Consider the following 19,521-nt stretch of genomic DNA (forward strand, 5'->3'; position numbering starts at 1 on the left):
GGGTCAATCAGCTCTTTCAGATGGAGCACCCAGTGGAGTTTTTGATTTGAGATGTGAAGCTTGACAGTGCTTAATCTGCACCTCACACCTACCAGTGTGCTTCATAGAATGTAATTCTTAAAAGCAGTCAACAATTGCAACACTAGGCTAAATGAAGATCAGCCTATTGTTTCAGTTATGCTGCAAGCATCCTTCGTGTATAGTTTTCATTGATAACATGCAAAATCTGTTGGATCATTATCAACTTTTCAGAGCAAAGAGATTGAGGTTACTTCATCCTTCAGTCAGTTGCTTGTGAAGTACTATTGATGACGGTTAAAGGCATCTGTGACCCATCTGCTGATGATAGCTACATAACTGCACAAAGCAAAGGAAGAGGAATGGTTCTGCAATGTAAGGAGACTTTTTTTCAATAAAATAGATTCTTTACAGCAGAGAAATGAATAAAGAAGTGATCTCTTGCTAAATTCTGTTTTCCCCCAGTGAAATACGAATGAATGTGTTGCGATACAGTCTGGGTTTTACTTTTTGGTTTATCTTTTAAACCATCACATGAAAATACTTGAGAGGGGGAAAATGTTGTTTAATTGCTGTTTGTCTTGTGCATACAAATAAATGTTCATTGACTTGATAACTGTTATTTCCTGTGCATTACTGCAACAGTAATGTAGGCTAGGGCTGTTTTCCCTGGAGAATCGGAGGCTGAGGAGTGACCTTATAGAGGTTTGTGAAATCATGAGGGGCATGGAAAGGATAAATAGACAAAGTATTTTCCCTGGGATCGGGAGTCCAGAACTAGAGGGCGTAGGTTTAGGATGAGAGGGGAAAGATATAAAAGAGACCTAAGGGGCAACTTTTTCATTAGAGGGTGGTACATGTATGGAATGAACTGCCAGAGGAAGTGTTGGAGGCTGGTACAATTACAACATTTAAAAGGCATCTGGATGGGTATATGAATAAAGGATTTGGAGGGATATGGACTCTGTGCTGGCAGGTGGGACTAGATTAGGTTGGGATATCTGCTCGGCGTGGACGGGTTGGACCGAAGGGTCTGTTTCCGTGCTGTACATCTCTATAACTCTATAAGTAAATGAGAAGTGAGGGAAAGTTTCCATATTTAACACTGATCTGGGGTTTGTACAATAAGGTTATTTTCAAAAATGCCAACACTGTCCTGTTTCAGATCAGATTTTGTCTCTATTCTTTCACTCCTTTTGTATCAAAGAGGCAGTTCCCATAAGCAAGCCAACAGATTATTTGTTAGCTCCTCCCTGGATCCTTGCCCTGAGTGATATAGTATCCTATAATGCTAATTGTTAACCTGTAGCTGCAAGACAATCCACTAGACATCAGATAGTCTTGTAAAGTGAGTAATGCCCCTGCCTCTGAGCCAGAAGCCCTCATTCAAGACCACCCCTAGACATGATGGCCAAAAAGGCATGTTCCTGGTGCGCTAAACAGGCTAGTTATTGACCTATAAATTCTTCATTCTTCCATCAAAGGCAGTAAACATGTGAGAGATTTCTGGTCAACCAAAGTAACGGAAGGAGGTATTGAGCCTCCATTATCACTGTGAACAGCAAACTATCACAAACCAAACAGTTTCTTGGACTTCGGGTCACCTGTGACACATTACCACACTCTCTCATTGGTGTTCACCATGTTTTTGTGCATATTTCAAAAGATCCTGTTCTGACAAGTTCATAACAAAACTAATAAATTTATAAAGTTAAAAATCACACAACACCAGGTTATAGTCCAACAGGTTTATTTGGAAGCACTAGCTTTCAGAGTGCTGCTCCTTCATCAGGTGATTGTCCACAACCACCTGATGAAGGCGCAATGTTCCAAAAGCGAGTGCTTCCAACTAAACATGTTGGACTATCACCTAGTGTTGTGATTTTTAACTTTGTACATCCCAGTCCAACACCGGCATCTCTAAATCATAATAAATTTATGTAAGTGAGGTAATTAGAAAAGCAGAAATGGCATAAGATACTGTTGGTACCAGTAGTCAGAATAATCTTTTAAGATAGCAAGATGCTGCCCTTTAATGCATACTTCATAAATCCAGTAATCTGTCAAGTTTTTGATTGAAACTGCCTTCCACAGGCACCTTTTTATATTGACTTCTGGGCTTGTGGTGTGTTAAATGATTCAGAATTGCTACCTACTGACTGAACTCGGCTTCAGTAGTCAAATATTAACTTGGTGTTTTAGTCACTACAAGTCTTGCATATCACAAGTCTAACTTATCGCATGATAGAGAAGGGCAGGCAGTAATTTGTTTGGATAATTATTTATTTGGATAATTGAAGCAATGCCTCTCCTCTGGGACTGAGTTTTCTAAAGTTTCATTTCTCCTCGCTCTGCCTGTTTTGGTCCCTTTCTTTGTCTCAGACTAGGCAGCACACCACTCGCAACTCCCATGCTTCACCCCCCCCCACCCCAAACCCCCATTGTTTCCAGCCAGCAGATGAAGTGAAGTGGCCGGATGCCTCTTATCTCTTCTCTCCAATGGGACTCCAGAACACAATGAAGTAACGAAATGGCGATGGCATCTGGACAGGACACCAACAGCTGCTGCCTTTGGGGGTGAGTCTCTAAGTAGCACACACACACACACACACACACACAACCACGCACAACCTTTTACTGCAACTTTTTGATAAGTTCCCACTGTGCCCTGTACAGGGCAACGTTGGAGAGATTATCTGGGGAAGGGGTGTTTAGGGTACACCCCTGTGTTGAACTCCAGGGGAAGTGTTGGGAGAGAGGGTGGGAGGTGAGTCATTTGGAGACTCTGCCTGGGTTCCCAACGATATCTGCGCAGCATTTCAGTAAGCTGAATTCACTTGTAATCATTGTAAGCAAAAGACGCAATCAGAATTGGTAACACCTCATTGTAATGTTGTATTGGGATCTTGAGATCGTCTTTGGATAGTTCAAAATTCGGATTTTTGATAGTCTGATAACAGAGGTTCCCTGAAAAACATGGTTGGTCCTGCTGTAACGCACATTTCTTCAAAGCCAATTCATGAACATGATTGAAGAATTTAGACCATTTTTGGTAGAAATCGAACTTTCTTTACTTATGTTGGCTATAATGCGATTCAGGTTTCATTGGTTTAAGTTGAGCTGCTATTTAGCGCTTTTCTTAAAATGTGGGACCGCAAGGGAATGTTGATCATATTCATTCAGACTTTGCTTTAAAGATTAAGACTTTCTAAAAATTTCACCAGCATTATTGTATTAATGTAGATTTGTAATGTTGTTGTTTTATTTGCTGCCAATATGCAAGTTAAAATCTTTTCGAAGGTATTGGAAATAGCACGAGGGGAGGTTTCTGCAGAGCTCCAGGAAAAGTGGGGGGTTGAGATTTCTGAAACTTTGCCACAAATGTCGTGTCCTTATTTAGAGGAAGGCTGGCCAAGGACTGGGATTATAGAGCCTGAGTTTGCAGAAGCTGTGAGAGAGGTGCCATGTACCTTTTCAATTTGCCTTGAAAATTGGGGTACCAGGAACAAATGAGGGACATTTGTTAGGTCTAATGAAAAGTAAATAAGGAATACAATATAATGCAGACAAGATGGGAATTTACACTGGCAAAACCATCAAGGAGAGTAAGAAGGCAAATCTGGGGAGGTGCCAAAATAAGGGTTTCAGCAGTAACAAAAGTGAAGCAAACAGTTTGATAATGGATATGGTATCAAATCATAGCTCACTTCCTAAGTGACACGGTGGCTCAGTAGTTTGCACTGCTACCTCTCAGCAGCAGGGACCCAGGATCAATTCCAGCCTTGGCAACTGTCTGTTTGGAGTTTGCGCATCCTTCTCATGTCTGCGTGGGTTTCCTCTGGGCGCTCCAGTTCCCCCTGCCAGTCTAAAGATGTGCAGGTTAATTGGATTGTCCATGCTAAACTACCCAGTGTCCAGGGATGTGCAGGCTAGGAGGATTAGTCATAGGTAATGCAGGGTTACAGGGATAGAGTAGGCGGGTTGGTCTGGAAGGGGTGGTGTGGGCTTGGGCTGAATGGCCTGCTTCTACACTGTAGGTATTTCTATGGTGCCTGCTAAACAGGTTATCTGGTATAGCGGAGAGAAAGGTTGGGCAGGTTTTATGGTGGGAATATCAAACTTCTTGGTGTTGCATTGAAGTAAGTAGTATGGGGGAGCCAGCTGAACAGTGTACATTTTGAGAAAGTGGGGTGCTTGTGACACAAGCGCCCCACCTTTGAGCCAGGCGGCCTGAGTTCAAGTCGCTCCTGCTCCTGAAACGTGTCATAACAGATGTGAATGTTTGATTACAACTATCTATAAGTTGACAAGGTAGTTCACTCAGAATTTTGTGTAGTGATGAAGGAAGTGCCATTGTGGCCTTTTGACAAGGAGTGGGTGAAACAAGCAGTAGACCTGAAATCTGTGGACCTTATTTAGGTAAAACTCAACAATCACCTACCTGCTTATCTTTTTAACTCCTTCTAAACTCAAGCAGTAGTTTGAGCCAGTAGGGGGGATATATAGGAATAATCACTGAGTGATATTTCAAACCATAAAACACTAGCCAGCATGCGATAGCACTGATGTGGAAGATGGCATCTGTAGAATGCAGAAGTTTCTGAGCACCACTGTAATCCACAGCAACCACATTTGCCAACTGAAAATTTTCAGTTAAAAATAACTAGCTTCAGACACAGACGCTTAATGGACAAAGAAAGCTGTCTGGATCTTTTTTTTCCCTCCATCTAGGATGCATTTATAATCTTTTGGCTTTAGTGCCTCAGGTTTGACCCATGCGACGGGCCAGAAGTAAGCAAGACAGGGACTGGGATAGGGATCCACAAGACAGCAGTGGAAGCTGCTCAAACTATCACTTGAGGAAAAAAAACGAGAAGGATTAATCATACTAAATGCTGATAAGACCTCTTAGCCCAAGGATTTGCATATTACGATCAAAAAGTAAGCAGCTGCGTAGATATTGCTTGTAATCTTTCAAAATTCCCTGTATTCAAGAAAGGTCTTCCCAGGGGATTAGAAAAGCACAAAATTAAAACAGCTATTCAAGAAAGATAGACGAAGATACCTAGGAACTGCAGATCAGTGAGTCTTACAACTGTCATTGGGGAAATGTTTGAATCCATGATTGAGGAGATCTGGTAAAAGATGACAAAATCTGTGGCTCCTGATCTCAAGAATGTGCAGGAAGGATTGGGTAGAACAGCACAGTGTAAAATAATAATTGCCTTTGGTAGGTTTAAACCATTACCGAGAAAAGGATGATAGGAAAAGAGACAGTGGAGGCATGGTACATAATCAATAATAAGGGAATATTTTTGTGGCTATGTAATGAGATCTTCCTTGTAGGTTATAAGGTAATTGAAATGAATGCAGAAATTTTAACAGTGAGGAGTTAAAAATGCCATCTAATGTGGCATTGCTGTTGAAAATCTCAGACGGCGAGACCTTGCACTTCAGCATTGTTAAAACTAGTGGCGGAGTGATGTTAGGGAAAATAAGTGTTCACTCAATGCAAAGGATGGAATAGTGTAGAACATGGCAGGGCTTGGAAAAGCAAGAGAATGAATGAACTACTTTGTGATTCTATATATTTAAAAAAGGTATGCTCCTGTAAGGGCAGCTTTAATTTGTGTGTCTTGACAATAATTTGTAGTTGCCAGTTTAACACCATGTTATTTCTGACACAGTATTGTAATATCTGTCTTTTAAAATAAAGGTTATTTTTCTTTGCAGGATTAATGTTGTAGTTTTGAAATCAAGCAAGGTGGCTCTGGAGATGTCAGTATTCATATGTTGTCCCTCACACAGCTAAGTGAAGAGATTTAGAGTCCTGTAAATCATTATATGTCTGAGCTTTTTGCTTAAAAAGTTAAATGAATTTCGTTTGCCAGCCTTAGGCTGACTTTTTATTTCCTTTCCTGATGGGATACCATTTTAGGGCTGGTTATTCATAATATCTAATGTAAAATAAATGAACAGAGAAGTTATTAGCATAGAAACATAGCAAATAGGAGCAGGAGTAGGTAGTTCAGCCCTTTGAACCTGTTCCATTATTCAATATGATCATATCTGATCATTCAACTAAGTACGCTATTTCTGTTCTAGCCCTATACACTTTGATCCCTTTAGCTGTAAGAACTATATCTAACTCCTCTTGAAGACACTCTATGTTTTAGCCTCAACCGCTTCCTGTGGCAAAGAACTCCACAGGCTTGCCACTTTGCGTGAGTTTTCTCATCATCTCCATCCGAAGTGGTCCGCCTCGTATATTTAAACTGTGACCCTCCTCCCAGTTCTGGACTCCCTTGTCGTCAGAAACATCCTGTGTTTACTCTGTGTAGTCCGGTTAAAATTTTATAGGTTTCTATGAGATCCACCCTGTCTCCTTCTAAACTTTAGTGAATATCATCCTCACTGAACCAATGTGTCTTTGTACATCAATTTACTAAGACTTACCAAAACAGTAAAAGAAAATTCATCTGCCCACTGAATTCACAATAAAACATGTTGCCCAAAAGGGAGTACTCAAACTTTTTTTAAGTAATTAAGGAATTAGATTACTTACAATGTGGAAACAGGCCCTTCGGCCCAACAAGTTTACACCGACCCGCCGAAGTGCAACCCACCCAGACCCATTCCCCTACATTTACCCCTTCACCTAACACTACGGGCAATTTAGCATGGCCAATTCACCTAACCTGCACATTTTTTTGGGGACTGTGGGAGGAAACCCACGCAGACACGGGGAGAATGTGCAAACTCCATACAGTCAGTTGCCTGAGGTAGGAATTGAACCCGGGTCTCCGGCACTGTGAGGCAGCAGTGCTAACCACTGTGCCACCCATTAATTATTTCTTTGTATGTCTCAGACAAAAGGAAGGGAACCAACTCAGAATTTAATTAAGCCCTTGTTTGTTTTAACTTTTTAAGTACTAATACTCATTATGAAACATACATTTGTTGCAACACTTACTTCTTAATCATTTAGCTTTAACTTTCTCTCACTTAGAGGAGTTGGGAGGTCAATTTGCGGCTGTACAGGACATTGGTTAGACCACTGTTGGAATATTGTTCGCAATTCTGGTCTCCTTCGTATCGGAAAGAAGTTGTGAAACTTGAAAGGGTTCAGAAAAGATTTACAAGGATGTTGCCAAGTTTGGAGGATTTGAGTGATAGGGAGAGGCTGAACAGGCTGGGGCTGTTTTCCCTGGAGCGTCGGAGGCTGAGGGGTGACCTTATAGAGGTTTACAAAATTATGAAGTGCATGAATAGGGTAAATAGGCAAAGTGTTTTCCCTGGTGTCGGGGAGTCCAGAACTAGTTGGCATAGGTTTAGGGTGAGAGGGGAAAGATATAAAAGAGACCTAACGGGCAACTTTTTCAAACAGAGGGTGGTATGTGTATGGAATGAGCTGCCAGAGGAAGTGGTGGAGGCTGATACAATTGCAACATTTAAGAGGCATTTAGATGGGTATAGGAATAGGAAAAGGGCTGAACAAGGGCTTATGCCCGAAACGTCGATTCTCCTGTTCCTTGGATGCTGCCTGACCTGCTGCGCTTTTCCAGCAACACATTTTCAGATAGGAATAGGAAAGGTTTGGAGGGATATGGGCTGGGTGCTGGCAGGTGGGGCTAGATTGGGTTTGGGTATCTGGTCAGCATGGACGGGTTGGACTGAAGGGTCTGTTTCTATGCTGTACATATCTATGACTCTACTTTTACTTAATCCATATTTAACCCTAATTTTAATTCCATAAGTTTGGCTTGATTCAAATACTCCCCAGGTTCAAGTGAAGTGGCCAACTTTGTTCTTTGTGTAGATCTCTCCTCATAGTTAATTTGTCGACTCTGAAGGTAACTTCTCGGCACATACTTCTCAAATGTTGGTCTTGAAGGCTTCTCCTGAGAAATTCCTTTATCGTGCTAACTTATCTCAAAATGTCCTTTGACTTCCTGAACATTCTCTGGCACTCGGCCAATAAATTGATCAAAGCCTGATCACGTTGTTCAATCCCAGCCAATGGAATTTACTGGTAAACATTTGGCAATTGTTTATGTCACATTGTAAACAGTGACATTCCATGTTCCGTATAAAGTAAAATGATGCCAGTCGACCTAGAGACACTGTGGCACTTGTCTTACTTGGTAAACACAAGAAACTGCAGGATACAACATATCCTCGCTGCGGTTTTAACTGAGATCAGAGTTTAGACTCACTTGCCCAAAATTCCCAGCATGCCTCATTTTAGCTCTTAACCAGTCTTTTAAGCATTTCTGCTGGTCACCTGACCACAAATGGATGAAATTCATGTGTGATCTGATGGCCAGTAAAGGGAGGTGGTTACAAAGGAACCAAAGCTTGGACCTGAGTATCCAAGGTTATGTAACATTCAAGAAGGACAGGAAGCTCAAAAATGATGGTGGTTTAACTTTAATTAGAGAAGTCATTAATGTTTTAGTGGGTGATTACTTTAGTTCTGAAGTTCAAGACAGAAAGAGTTTAGGTGGAACATAAGCTATTTGGTGGCCTCTAAATTACAGTTTATATGAGAAAATTAGAACTGTATGTAACAAGGACACTGGAGTGATTTGTCAGAAATGTCAGACCACTGGTGATACTGAGTAAACCTAATTAGTACTAATATTGTGGAGGATGAATTCTTGGAATGCATAAAAGATGGTTTTCTAGAGCAGTACCTTGTGAAACCAATTAACAAACAGGCTATTTTAGCTCCATAATTGTACAATGGAAAAGGGTATTTGATAAATTGGTGGAAAGGAACTTTCAGGTAACAGTGACCAGAAAAGGTTAGAATTTCATTTTAAATTTGAAAGTAGTGGTCCAATCAGAATCCATGGTTATATGCCGAAAGAAAGGAAATTATATAGGTATGAAATCTAGATTGTGAAATTATGTATTAACTCTTTTCACGTAGTTTGCAGCAATAAAAAAGTTTATTTAATGCAAAAAGCCAAGACATGGCTAACAAAATCATTTATATTTTAGTAGCTTAAGGGTAGAGGCCTGTAAAGTTTAAAAAAAAATTATGTCTGAGGATTAGGAGCATTTTAGAATTTGGAAAATGAAATATGAGAGTAAACTAGTGAAAAACACTATATGTATGTAAAATAGGAGGAAAAATAAGCAAAAACAAATATGGTTCTACAAATGGTAAAACAGATCTTGAATGTTTCTGAAAAAAGCCAGTTTGTCAGTTTATTGTATTGCAATTATCAGGCCAGTTCACAAGAATACCAATTTAAAGGGAAAACCAATAATTAAGTTTAATGTCAGTGATAAGGAAAATGCTAGAATCTCTAATAAAGTTATGATAGCATGGGCAGGGTCAGCATGGACTTAAGAAAGGTGAATTATGTTTAACAAACCTGCTGAATTTTTTTTTCAGGGTGAGTTTTTTAAAAGAATGGTGGAAGCAGCGCATGTGGTATATCTAGATTTCTAGAAAGCTTCTGGTAAGGTCCTATACAAAAAATTGGCAAACAAAGTTAGACAACAATAGTTGGTGGGCATATTCTGGCATAGATTGAGAACAGTTTAGACAGAAAACAGAAGGAGACAATTTTTCATTGCCCATTGGCAGGCTATGACTAGGGGTATACTGCATGGGTTAGTGCTTGGACCCCAGCTATTCATTATCTATACTGATTTGGATGAAGTATCATATTTCCAAGTTTGCAGATGTTATAAAACAGGTGGAAATGTGAGTTGTGAGGAGAATGCAAAGGTGCTTTAGGATTGTTTAGAAAAGCTAAGTAAGTGGATAAAAAAATTGATAGATGGAATGCAATGTGGAGAAATGTATGGTTGTCCACAGTTAAGAAAAGAAACAAATATAGAATATTTATTAAATAGTGAGAGACAAAGACTTGTTTGCGTCACTGAAAATTAATATGCAAAGTTGAGCTGGCAGAAAGAGTTGTTGAGGCCTGAGCGAGATCAGCCATGATCTTGTTGAACGGTGCAACAGATGCACGGTGGCCTCAGTGATTAGCACTACTGCCTCACAGCACTGGGGTCCCAGGTTCGATTCCAGCCTCAGGCAACACTCTGTGGAATTTACACATTCTCCCCATGTCTACGTGGGTTTCCTCTGGGTGCTCCGGTTTCCTCCCACAGTCCAAAGATGTGCAGGTCAGGTGAATTGGCCATGCTAAATTGCCCATAGCGTTAGTTGCATTAGTCAGAGGGAAATGGGTCTGGCTGGGTTACTCTTCGGAGAGTCAGTGTGGACTTGTTGGGCAGAAGGGCCTGTTTCCACAGTGGAGGGAATCTAATCAAAACAGACAAAGAGCCTACTGCAGTTCCTATATGTGTTCTTTAGTGCCTATAAGGTTTGCATTCAGAAGATGCAAAATGAAAATTTTTGACAACTTTTGTTTGTTTATTTGAAGTTATTAGCATGATACTTCTGTAGCATATCCTTGTTTCATGCAACTCCCAGTGACAAAACAACAAACAACACTGGAAGTAATACAAGCAATAGTGGATAAACAAATGCCTACATATGTTATTAAAATGGTCTAACTGTTGTAGTAAATTACAGAATTGGAATTGCTTTATTATTTGTTATTCTGTAGTAGAAAATGTTGGTGTAAGGCTGAATGTATTTCAACACTGTGAAAGCTGCATAATTTTCAATAGTGCAAGCACGAGCTTTCATGGCAAATAAAATAATAGGCTGCTGTTTTCTTTAGTATACATCATTTCATGAGTCTCTGTTTGGGAATTATTTTTCTAACAATTGCAGCCCGGCTTGTTGTGCTTTGATTTTTTTTTGTTATCATGCCAGCGTGTGAAGCATTGTCCCATTGTCCGAGGTGAGATACTCTCATAGTGCTTCCAGCAGTTGTAATGCAGTTCATATCAGACTTTGAGCATTCTTCTTCTTGAGTTCTGTGCCTGAAGGCAGCAGCTTGGTGATTATTTGCTTAGGATAAGGAGGCAGGTCACAAGTCAATCTCAGCCATAATGGGAACTGAACACCGTTCACCTGATCCACCTGCTTACTGTCTAACTAACTGAGCTAACTAGTTCCATACTTTGAACATTACCCAGACAAAACCCAAACTTTAAATGACATTTTTCACAATATCAGCAAATCTCAACATGCTTCATGAGTAATGTATTACTTGAGGAGTGCAGTTAATGGTGTCATATAGGGAAGTCCACTAGACAGCCAGTTATCTCTTTGTAAATGATTATCTGTTACATATCAGTTGTTGTATTTTTATTGTTTGTTTTATATAGAATTTAAAACAAAAACAGCCAACCAATCCATGTTGGTATTTATGTTTCATCTGAGCATCTCATCCTTCCTCATCTAACCTGACATGCATAATCCTTGATTCCCTTTTCCCTCCTATGCCTATCCAGCCTCCAATAAATACAATTATCATACTTGCTTCAGCAATCCTCTATGGTAGCAAGTCTCACATTCATCATTCTCTGATAAAGATTTTTTTCTGAATCTGACATTTGATTTTTTTTGTTGTTGGTTGTTTTTTTTTGATGGCCTCCAGTGTTTTGTTTTAATCATTCTTTCATGGGGCATCACTGACCATACTAGTCGTTATTGCCTACCTCTAATTGCACTGGAGAAGTTGGTGGTGAGTTATTTACATGAATCGGTAGTCTGGAGGTTTGTTGTGTGCACGGTGATGTTAAGAAGCAAGATCCAGGATTTTTATCACGCAGTCAAAAGGCGTAGTGATATATTTTCCAAACTGGGATGGGTGGATGGATGTGACTTTATGTGAAATTATAGGTGATGGTTTTCCAATGCATCTTCTATCCTTGCTCTTCTAGGCCATGAAGTTGCAAGTTTATGCAGTGTTGTCAAAAGAGTCTGAGTATATAGTTGCCATGCATTTTTAGCTGGCAAACACAGTTACCACTCGGTTGGTGGTGAAGTGAGTGAAGGTGGAAGGTTAGGTGCCACTCCAAATTGATATTTTTTTCCTGGATGTTACAACCTTCTTGAGTGTACCCATCTTGGCAAGTAGTAAGCATTGAATCACTCTTTGACTTGCACCTTTAGTTGGTGGTCATACTTGGAGGAGACAGGAAGTGAGTTACTTCAGAAATTCCCAGCCTCTGATCTGCCCATGGGTCACAGTATTCATGTGGCTGACCCAGTTCCATTCTGGACAATGATAAATGCTGACATGTTATTTGAGTGTAATTCAGCAATGTTATGCCATTGAATGTCACAGGGAGCTGATTTGGATTCCCTCTTGTTGGAAGTTCCCTCTTATTGGACATTACTTTCCATTCATAAGCACAAGTCTGGATGTTGTCCAGGTCTTTCTGCTATGAGCATGGACTGCCTCAGCATGTAAGAAGGGACAAATGGTGCTGAGCATCATTCAAATTTTAGCAAACATTTCCACTTCTGTCATTATAATTGAGAGAAGATCATTGATGAGGCAGCTGAAAATGGCCATGGACCGTTCCCTGTGGAACTGAGGGTTGTTGTGAGGTGGTGATAGTATCGTTTCCTCTGGGCCAAGACGCCTAGATTCAACTCCCACCTGCTCCAGAGGTGTGTTGTAACAATAAACCTCAACACGTTGATTTTAAAAACAAAAGGTGCCCTGAGGTGCTTCTGCAGTGTGTCCTGGGATTGAGATTATTCATCTCCAACAATTATTATCATCTTTCTATTGTGCTAGATATGACTCAAACCAGGAGAGTTTTCTTTGACTTCCATCCATTTCAGTTTTGCAAGGGCTCCTTAATACCAATCATGGTCAACTGCATCCTAGATTTCAAGGGTGGTCACTAATACATCTTCATTTTTTTTTTGTTGTTTATGTTTAGCCCAAGAATGTAACGGGTTCAAGAGCTAAATTGTCCTCGCGCTGACTCAGAAAGGAGGTTATTGCTGAGAAAATGCACCATGAGAACAACTTTCATCACTTTGCTGATGAATGACAGCAGACAGAAGAGGCATAATTGGCTGGGTTGGATTTCCTCTTTTGGTGGAAATACTTCAGCAATTTTCCACATCATTAGGTATGGGTGGCTCAGTGGTTAGTACTGCTACCTCACAGCGCCAGGGTCCCAGGTTTGATTCCTGCCCTGGGCAACTGTCTGTGTGAAGTTTGTATGTTCTCCCCATGTCTGCATGGGTTTCCTCTGTGTGCTCCGGTTTCCTCCCACAATCTAAAGATGTGCAGGTTAGGTGAATTGGCTCTGCTAAATTGTCCATCGTGTTAGGTGCATTAGTCAGGGGTCAATGTAGGGGAATGTGTCTGGATTGGTTACTCTTCAGAGGGTCGGTGTGGACTTGTTGGGCCAAAGGGCCTGTTTCCACACTGTAGGGAATCTAATCTAATAAGATTGTTATGACTCTACTGGACAGTGTGACCAGTGATGCAGCTAGCTCTTCAGACGATTGCCAATGTTTTGTCAGGACCCATAGCCTTTGCCTTATCCAATGCCTTCTACCATTTCTTGATTGCATGAGGATTGAAACCTACTAAATACTGATATCTGTAATGCTGGGGTCCTCAAGAGAATGAAATGGATTATCCATTTAGCATTTCTGGTTGAAGGTGGTTGCATATGCTTTGGTTTTTCACTTTGCTTTACCATGTTCTCCCATAATTGCAGATGATGTTTATTTGCAAAACTGCTTTCTCTTGTTAGTTGTTGAACTGTTCACTGCCATTCACAATTGAATATAGCAAGACTACAGAGCTTAGCATACTTGGCATATAAATAGTTTTACTAATTGAAATCTGCCATTATAACTACACTATTGTTTGCAACACCGTAATCCCCTTGCAGGTCTTCTCTACATCCTTTGCACTAGTTAAGTGGGTATAGGCTACATCAAGCAAAGTCATTACTCCCTTTTCTTCTCCAAGTTCTAGCCAAATAGACTCTATCTTTGAGCCCTCTGAGACATCCTCTTTTGCGGCATTACAATGCTCTCTTTCACACATTCTCTTTTTTCTTTCCTATTTTTTCTGAATACTTGTACCCAATTTCTGTCCAGTTCTGCTTTGCTCTTGAGCCAAGTCTTGGTTATAGCCACATTTCATCACACCATATTGCAGCTAGCACCTGTAACTTAACAATTTATTGACCACATCCCATGCATTCACAAAAATGCAGTGTAACTACAATTTAAGCTCCACTTCTTTCTTTCATTCTGCAACACCAAGTGTTAACTTCCTATTCTCTGTTTTAATGCTGTCTCTCCCAGTGCTTTTTGCACCCTATTATCACTCTGTAATATTGACTCCTAGTTCCCACCCCATTGCAGAGTTAGTTTAAAGCCACCCATTAGCATCAGCAAAACACCCAACAAGTAACTCGGTTCTGGTTCTCTTCAGTTATACCCTGTGTGGCTTATACAGGTACCATCTTCTATAGAATCTGTCCCAAGTTCCCTTCTAAAGCTAACTCTCCTGCACCCTCTTTGCAGCTACAGATTTAGTTGTCTTGTCCTCCTTTTGTTGTACTTATTTTCATGTAGCACTCGGGGTAGTCCAGAGATTAATACTTGTAAATTTGCAAATCCCTAATACTGTCCTCCAACCATGAACCTTGCAAGATTTGTCATTTGCTACAATTCTGCCCTTTTCTGCCCCTAGTTTTCAGTTCTCTCCCGATTGGCAGTGATGCTTTGAATCTTCTGGGGCCTAAAATTGAGAATTCCTCTTTTAAAAAGCCTTCTCAATATCCCCTCCAACCACATACACCACTAACCCCACCACACCACATCCTAATAAGCTCCTTAAATTCTACCTTTTCGATCAAGGTTTTGGTCAGCTCTTGGAATATGTCTTTGTTTTGGTCAGCATCAAAGTCACAAGCACGGGGAATGTCACATTACTAGTGTATAGGTGGCATACCAGTGGTCCTGAGAATACTGCTCAAAAACCAAAAGCCAGCCAGAATGACTAAAATAGGAACATGAAATTAGAGTACTGGTGCAGTGAAGATATACATATTGAGAAGCATACTAATGTTATTTTTGCATCCAAGTGTACTTAATGTGAACCTGGGCGCCTGAAATGAGCAAATATTAAATTTATTTTTAAAAAATGTTTATATTGCCTAAACCCTCTACACATTTAACTTTTCATACATCCTTGATTTTATGCACTCCATATTTCTTTAAATGGATAAAATCTCAATTGAATCCCAAAGTACTTTATGGCCAATGAAATGCTTTTGAGGAACAATCACTATTCCAACGTAGGGCAGAAAGCAATCTCCACAGTCAGCAATGTGAAAATGACCAGATTTATGTGACGCTGTGGGATGAATATTGGCCTGATCACTGGGAATAATTTTCCTGCTTTTTTTTTAAAATAATGCCATGGACGTTTTAAAATCCACATAAGAGGACAAATCAGTCCTTCCCTCAACTAAACAACAGTGGCTCTGACAGATCATTGCTCTCTGGCTGGAGTTTTGAGCTGAAATCTTGGAATGGCGCTTAGACCCACAATTGGCCATCTCTCAGGTCAAAGTGTTACCTAATGGGGCATGGCTGACAGGACTGATAAATATATTGTGAACTTCACAGCTAATTACACAATGTTTGCGTCTGTAATATAAAGGTGGTAAGAACAATGACTGCAGATGCTGGAAACCAGATTCTGGATTAGTGGTGCTGGAAGAGCACAGCAGTTCAGGCAAAATCCGAGGAGCAGTAAAATCGACGTTTCGGGCAAAAGCCCTTCATCAGGAATAAAGGCAGAGAGCCTGAAGCGGTGAGAGATAAGCTAGAGGAGGGTGGGGGTGGGGAGAAAATAACATAGAGTACAATAGGTGAGTGGGGGAGGGGCTGAAGGTGATAGGTCAGGGAGGAAGGTGGAGTGGATAGGTGGAAAAGAAGATAGGCAGGTAGGACAAGGCATGGGGACAGTGTTGAGCTGGAAGTTTGGAACTAGGGTGAGGTAGGGGAAGGGGAAATGAGGAAACTGTTGAAGTCCACATTGATGCCCTGGGGTTGAAGTGTTCCGAGGCGGAAGATGAGGCGTTCTTCCTCCAGGCGTCTGGTGGTGAGGGAGCGGCGGTGAAGGAAGCCCAGGACCTCCATGTCCTCGGCAGAGTGGGAGGGGGAGTTGAAACGTTGGGCCACAGGGCAGTGTGGTTGATTGGTGCAGGTTGAAGGGGATAGTCTCTCGGGAAAATAGAAGTGGCAGTCAGGTCTTGGGCACTAAGAATGAATCTTACCTTAAGCAGGGTTTGTAAAGTTTTTAAAAAATAATTGTTAGCAATTACTTAGCAATAAAAACAGAAAGACAGATGAGGATGGTTATGAATCGGAACAAAGCAAGTTAATTAGAAAAGGCAAGTCAGAGAACAAGGTAACTCTGTAGAATTGAACTGCATTTATTTCAATATAAGGGGTTTTAAAGATAAGGTTGATGAACTCAGAGCAAGCATGGGAACATGGGACTGGGACGTCATAGCTATGACAGAAACTTAGCTGAGGGAATGGCAGGACTGCCAACTTGATGGTCCGAGTTATAGGTACTATAGGAAGGGAAGCAAGACAGGAGGGGGAGCGGCATTTTTGATTGAGGAAAACATTACTATTGTAATTGGAGAGGATCTGTCTAAAGGATCATCTAGTGAAATTATATTGGTAGAAATTAGAAATAAGAAAGGGATGATCACTATGATGGGATTGTACTATAGCTCCCTCCCCACCCCCCACCCCCAGTCCAAGAGAGAGAAATTGAGGGGCAAATATATAAAGAGATCTCCGTTTTATAAGAATATTAGGGTTGTAGTGGTAGGGGATTTTAAATTTCCAAACATTGACTGGGACTGCCATAATGGGACTGGGGCTTGGATGTTGAAGAATCTGTTAACTGTGTTCATAAAAATTTTCTTTATTAATAAGTAATTGTGCCTACTAGAGAAGAAGCAACACTTGATCTTCTCTTGGGAAATAAGGCAGGGCAAAAGACTGAACTGTTCGTAGGGGAACACTTTGGGACTAGTGATCATAATTCTATAGATTTTAAAATAATCATGGAAAAAGATTAGCCTTCCATAAAAGTTAATGTTCTTTATTGGAGTAAGGCAAATTTTAATGGTATGAGATGAGAGTTGATTGGAGTAGACTGTTCACATGTAAAGGGCTGACTGACAAGTGGGAGGCTTTCAAAAGTGTGATAATTAGCATTCAAAAGGGTTATGTCTCAGTTAGAATGAAGGATAAGGCTGGCAACAAGATGGTACAACACCAGGTTATAGTCCAACAGATTTATTTGGAAGTACTAGCTTTTAGAACACTTCTCCTTTGTCAGGTAGCTAGTGTGGCCTCCAGATAAACTTGTTGGACTATAACCTGGTGTTGTGTGATTTTGAACTTTGGCAGTAGGAGACAGGGCGGTGCTGGAGGATTTTCTTTGGGCTGGAGACCTGTGACCAGAGGATTTCCACAGTGATCAGTACTGGTTCCGCTTTTGTTTGTCATTTATATAAAACAATTTGGTTGAGGGTATAGGAGGCATGGTTATAGTAAGTTTTTGGATGACACCAAAATTGGTGGTTTAGTGGATAGTGAAGAAGGTTATCTACGATTACATAGAGATCGTAATTAATTGACTCAATGGGTTGAGGAGTGGCAGCTGGAGTTTAATTTGCATAAATGTGAGGTGCTGCATTTTGGTAAACAAACAAGGGCAGGACTTGTACAATTAATGGCAGGGTCCTGGGTAGTGTTGTAGAACAGGGAGACTGAGTTTCTGGTACATAATACTTTGAAATTTCTGTCACAGGTAAAAAGGGTGGTTTCCTTTATTGCTCAAACCTTTGAGTATTGGAATTGTATGTCATGTTGAGAATGTGGAGGATGTTGGTGAGGCCTCTTCTGGAGTACTGGGCACAATTCTGGTCACTCAGCTATAGGAAGGTTATTATTACAAGGATGTTGGTGGGAATGGAGGATTTGAATTATAAAAATGGGCTGGTCCATTTTTCACTGGAGTGTAGAAGGTTGTGGGGTGACCTTATAAAGGTTTATAAAATCATGAGGGGCACAGATAAGTTAAATCTCAAGGGCCTTTTCCCGAGAGTGGGGGAGATCAAAAACTACAGGGAATATTTTAAGGTGAGAGAAGAAAGTTTTAAAAAGAATACAAGGGACAAAGTTTTTACAGAGAGAATGGTTTGTGTGTGGAATGTACTGCTCAAGGAAGTTGTGGATGTGTGTACAGTTACAATGTTTAAAAAAAAATTTGGAAAAGACATTTAAAACTACATGAAAAGGAAAGGGTTGGGGGGTATGGGCCACATATAGGCAGATGGGACTAGTTTAGTTTTGAAACCTGGTTGGTGTGGACTAGTTGGACCGCAGTGCCTGTTTCCACGCTGTATGACTCTGTCTCTATATCCCTGGTTACTTTTAATTATAAAAATCTATTATTGATTTCCTTGATCGAACTCAACTCAACATCCCCAACACTCTGGATAGATAATTCCAGTGATCCACATTCACTGAGTGGAGAAATAACTCCCCATCTCAGTCCTTAATGGCTCAACTCTCCTCCTTATGTAGCTTGAGAGGCAAGTCGCAGAAGAACACTCGCTGTTCACAGGAGCCAGAATTTGACAGCGATATTGCTAGTGAAACTGTCAGTGTTCTCTGTCATGACTCAGCTAGAAGTGACAACAAAAGAGAGTGTACAAGCATAGAATAATAGAAATCTAGATGTTGGTGTCGGTGAAGCATGCTTTGAGACACCCCAGAATGCAATCAGTGGGAAATAGTGATCATAGAGTCATTCAGCATGGAAACAGACCATTCAAACACTCCACACCATCCATAATCCCAAACTAAACAAGTTCCACCTGTATGCACTTGGTCCATATCCCTCTAAACATTTCTAATTCATGACTTATTCAAATGTCATCAATATTGCTCTGTACCCACATCCATCACTTCCACTGGATGTTCATTCCACATTCAGGTAAGAACATCCATTCTTATTACTAGTCTCACTATATAACGCTTTGAAAAACTGTACAATTTAAAAGGTGTTGTAACTAAGTTTTAAATTGCTATTAACTTCAGGATTTCCGTGAAACACCCGCACTGGCCTTCAAAAGCTCACTTTACATTTTCTGAAATGTCAAATTTCTATTTGTCGTAAGTTTTCACATTTTCAGAAACGATTTTAAATTGTCTACCTTGGATTTAGGTAGCTAAAATAAATCCTAACCACTTATTATGATGCTTGGACCTTTTAAATGCAAACTGAACTATTGTAACCTTTCTGTGTGGGAATGCTTCAAGGTGTTAAATTGCTTACCTGCTTACTAACAACATTACTGTTATATGCCCTTTGACTTGGTGCCACATGTAAATGGGACTTTGGGTAATAGATGAATGACACTGCAGACAGATTGGAAGATCATTGAAGTGGGCAACTAGTTCTGACCACTCCCCACCTCTTCATCCGTTACATTGATGACTGCATTGGTGCCACCTTGTGCTCCCGCGAG

General features: G+C 40.5%; 1 long non-coding RNA gene across 1 annotated transcript in view; it reads right to left on the reverse strand.

Moving 5' to 3' along the window:
* LOC140481023 (uncharacterized) overlaps positions 1–19,521 on the reverse strand; it is a 358,110-nt gene that overhangs the window by 38,775 nt on the left and 299,814 nt on the right. The gene's annotated exons all lie outside the window — the stretch shown is intronic.

Source organism: Chiloscyllium punctatum, chromosome 9 (genome assembly GCF_047496795.1).
Source record: "Chiloscyllium punctatum isolate Juve2018m chromosome 9, sChiPun1.3, whole genome shotgun sequence".
In the NCBI taxonomy this organism is placed as follows: domain Eukaryota; kingdom Metazoa; phylum Chordata; class Chondrichthyes; order Orectolobiformes; family Hemiscylliidae; genus Chiloscyllium; species Chiloscyllium punctatum.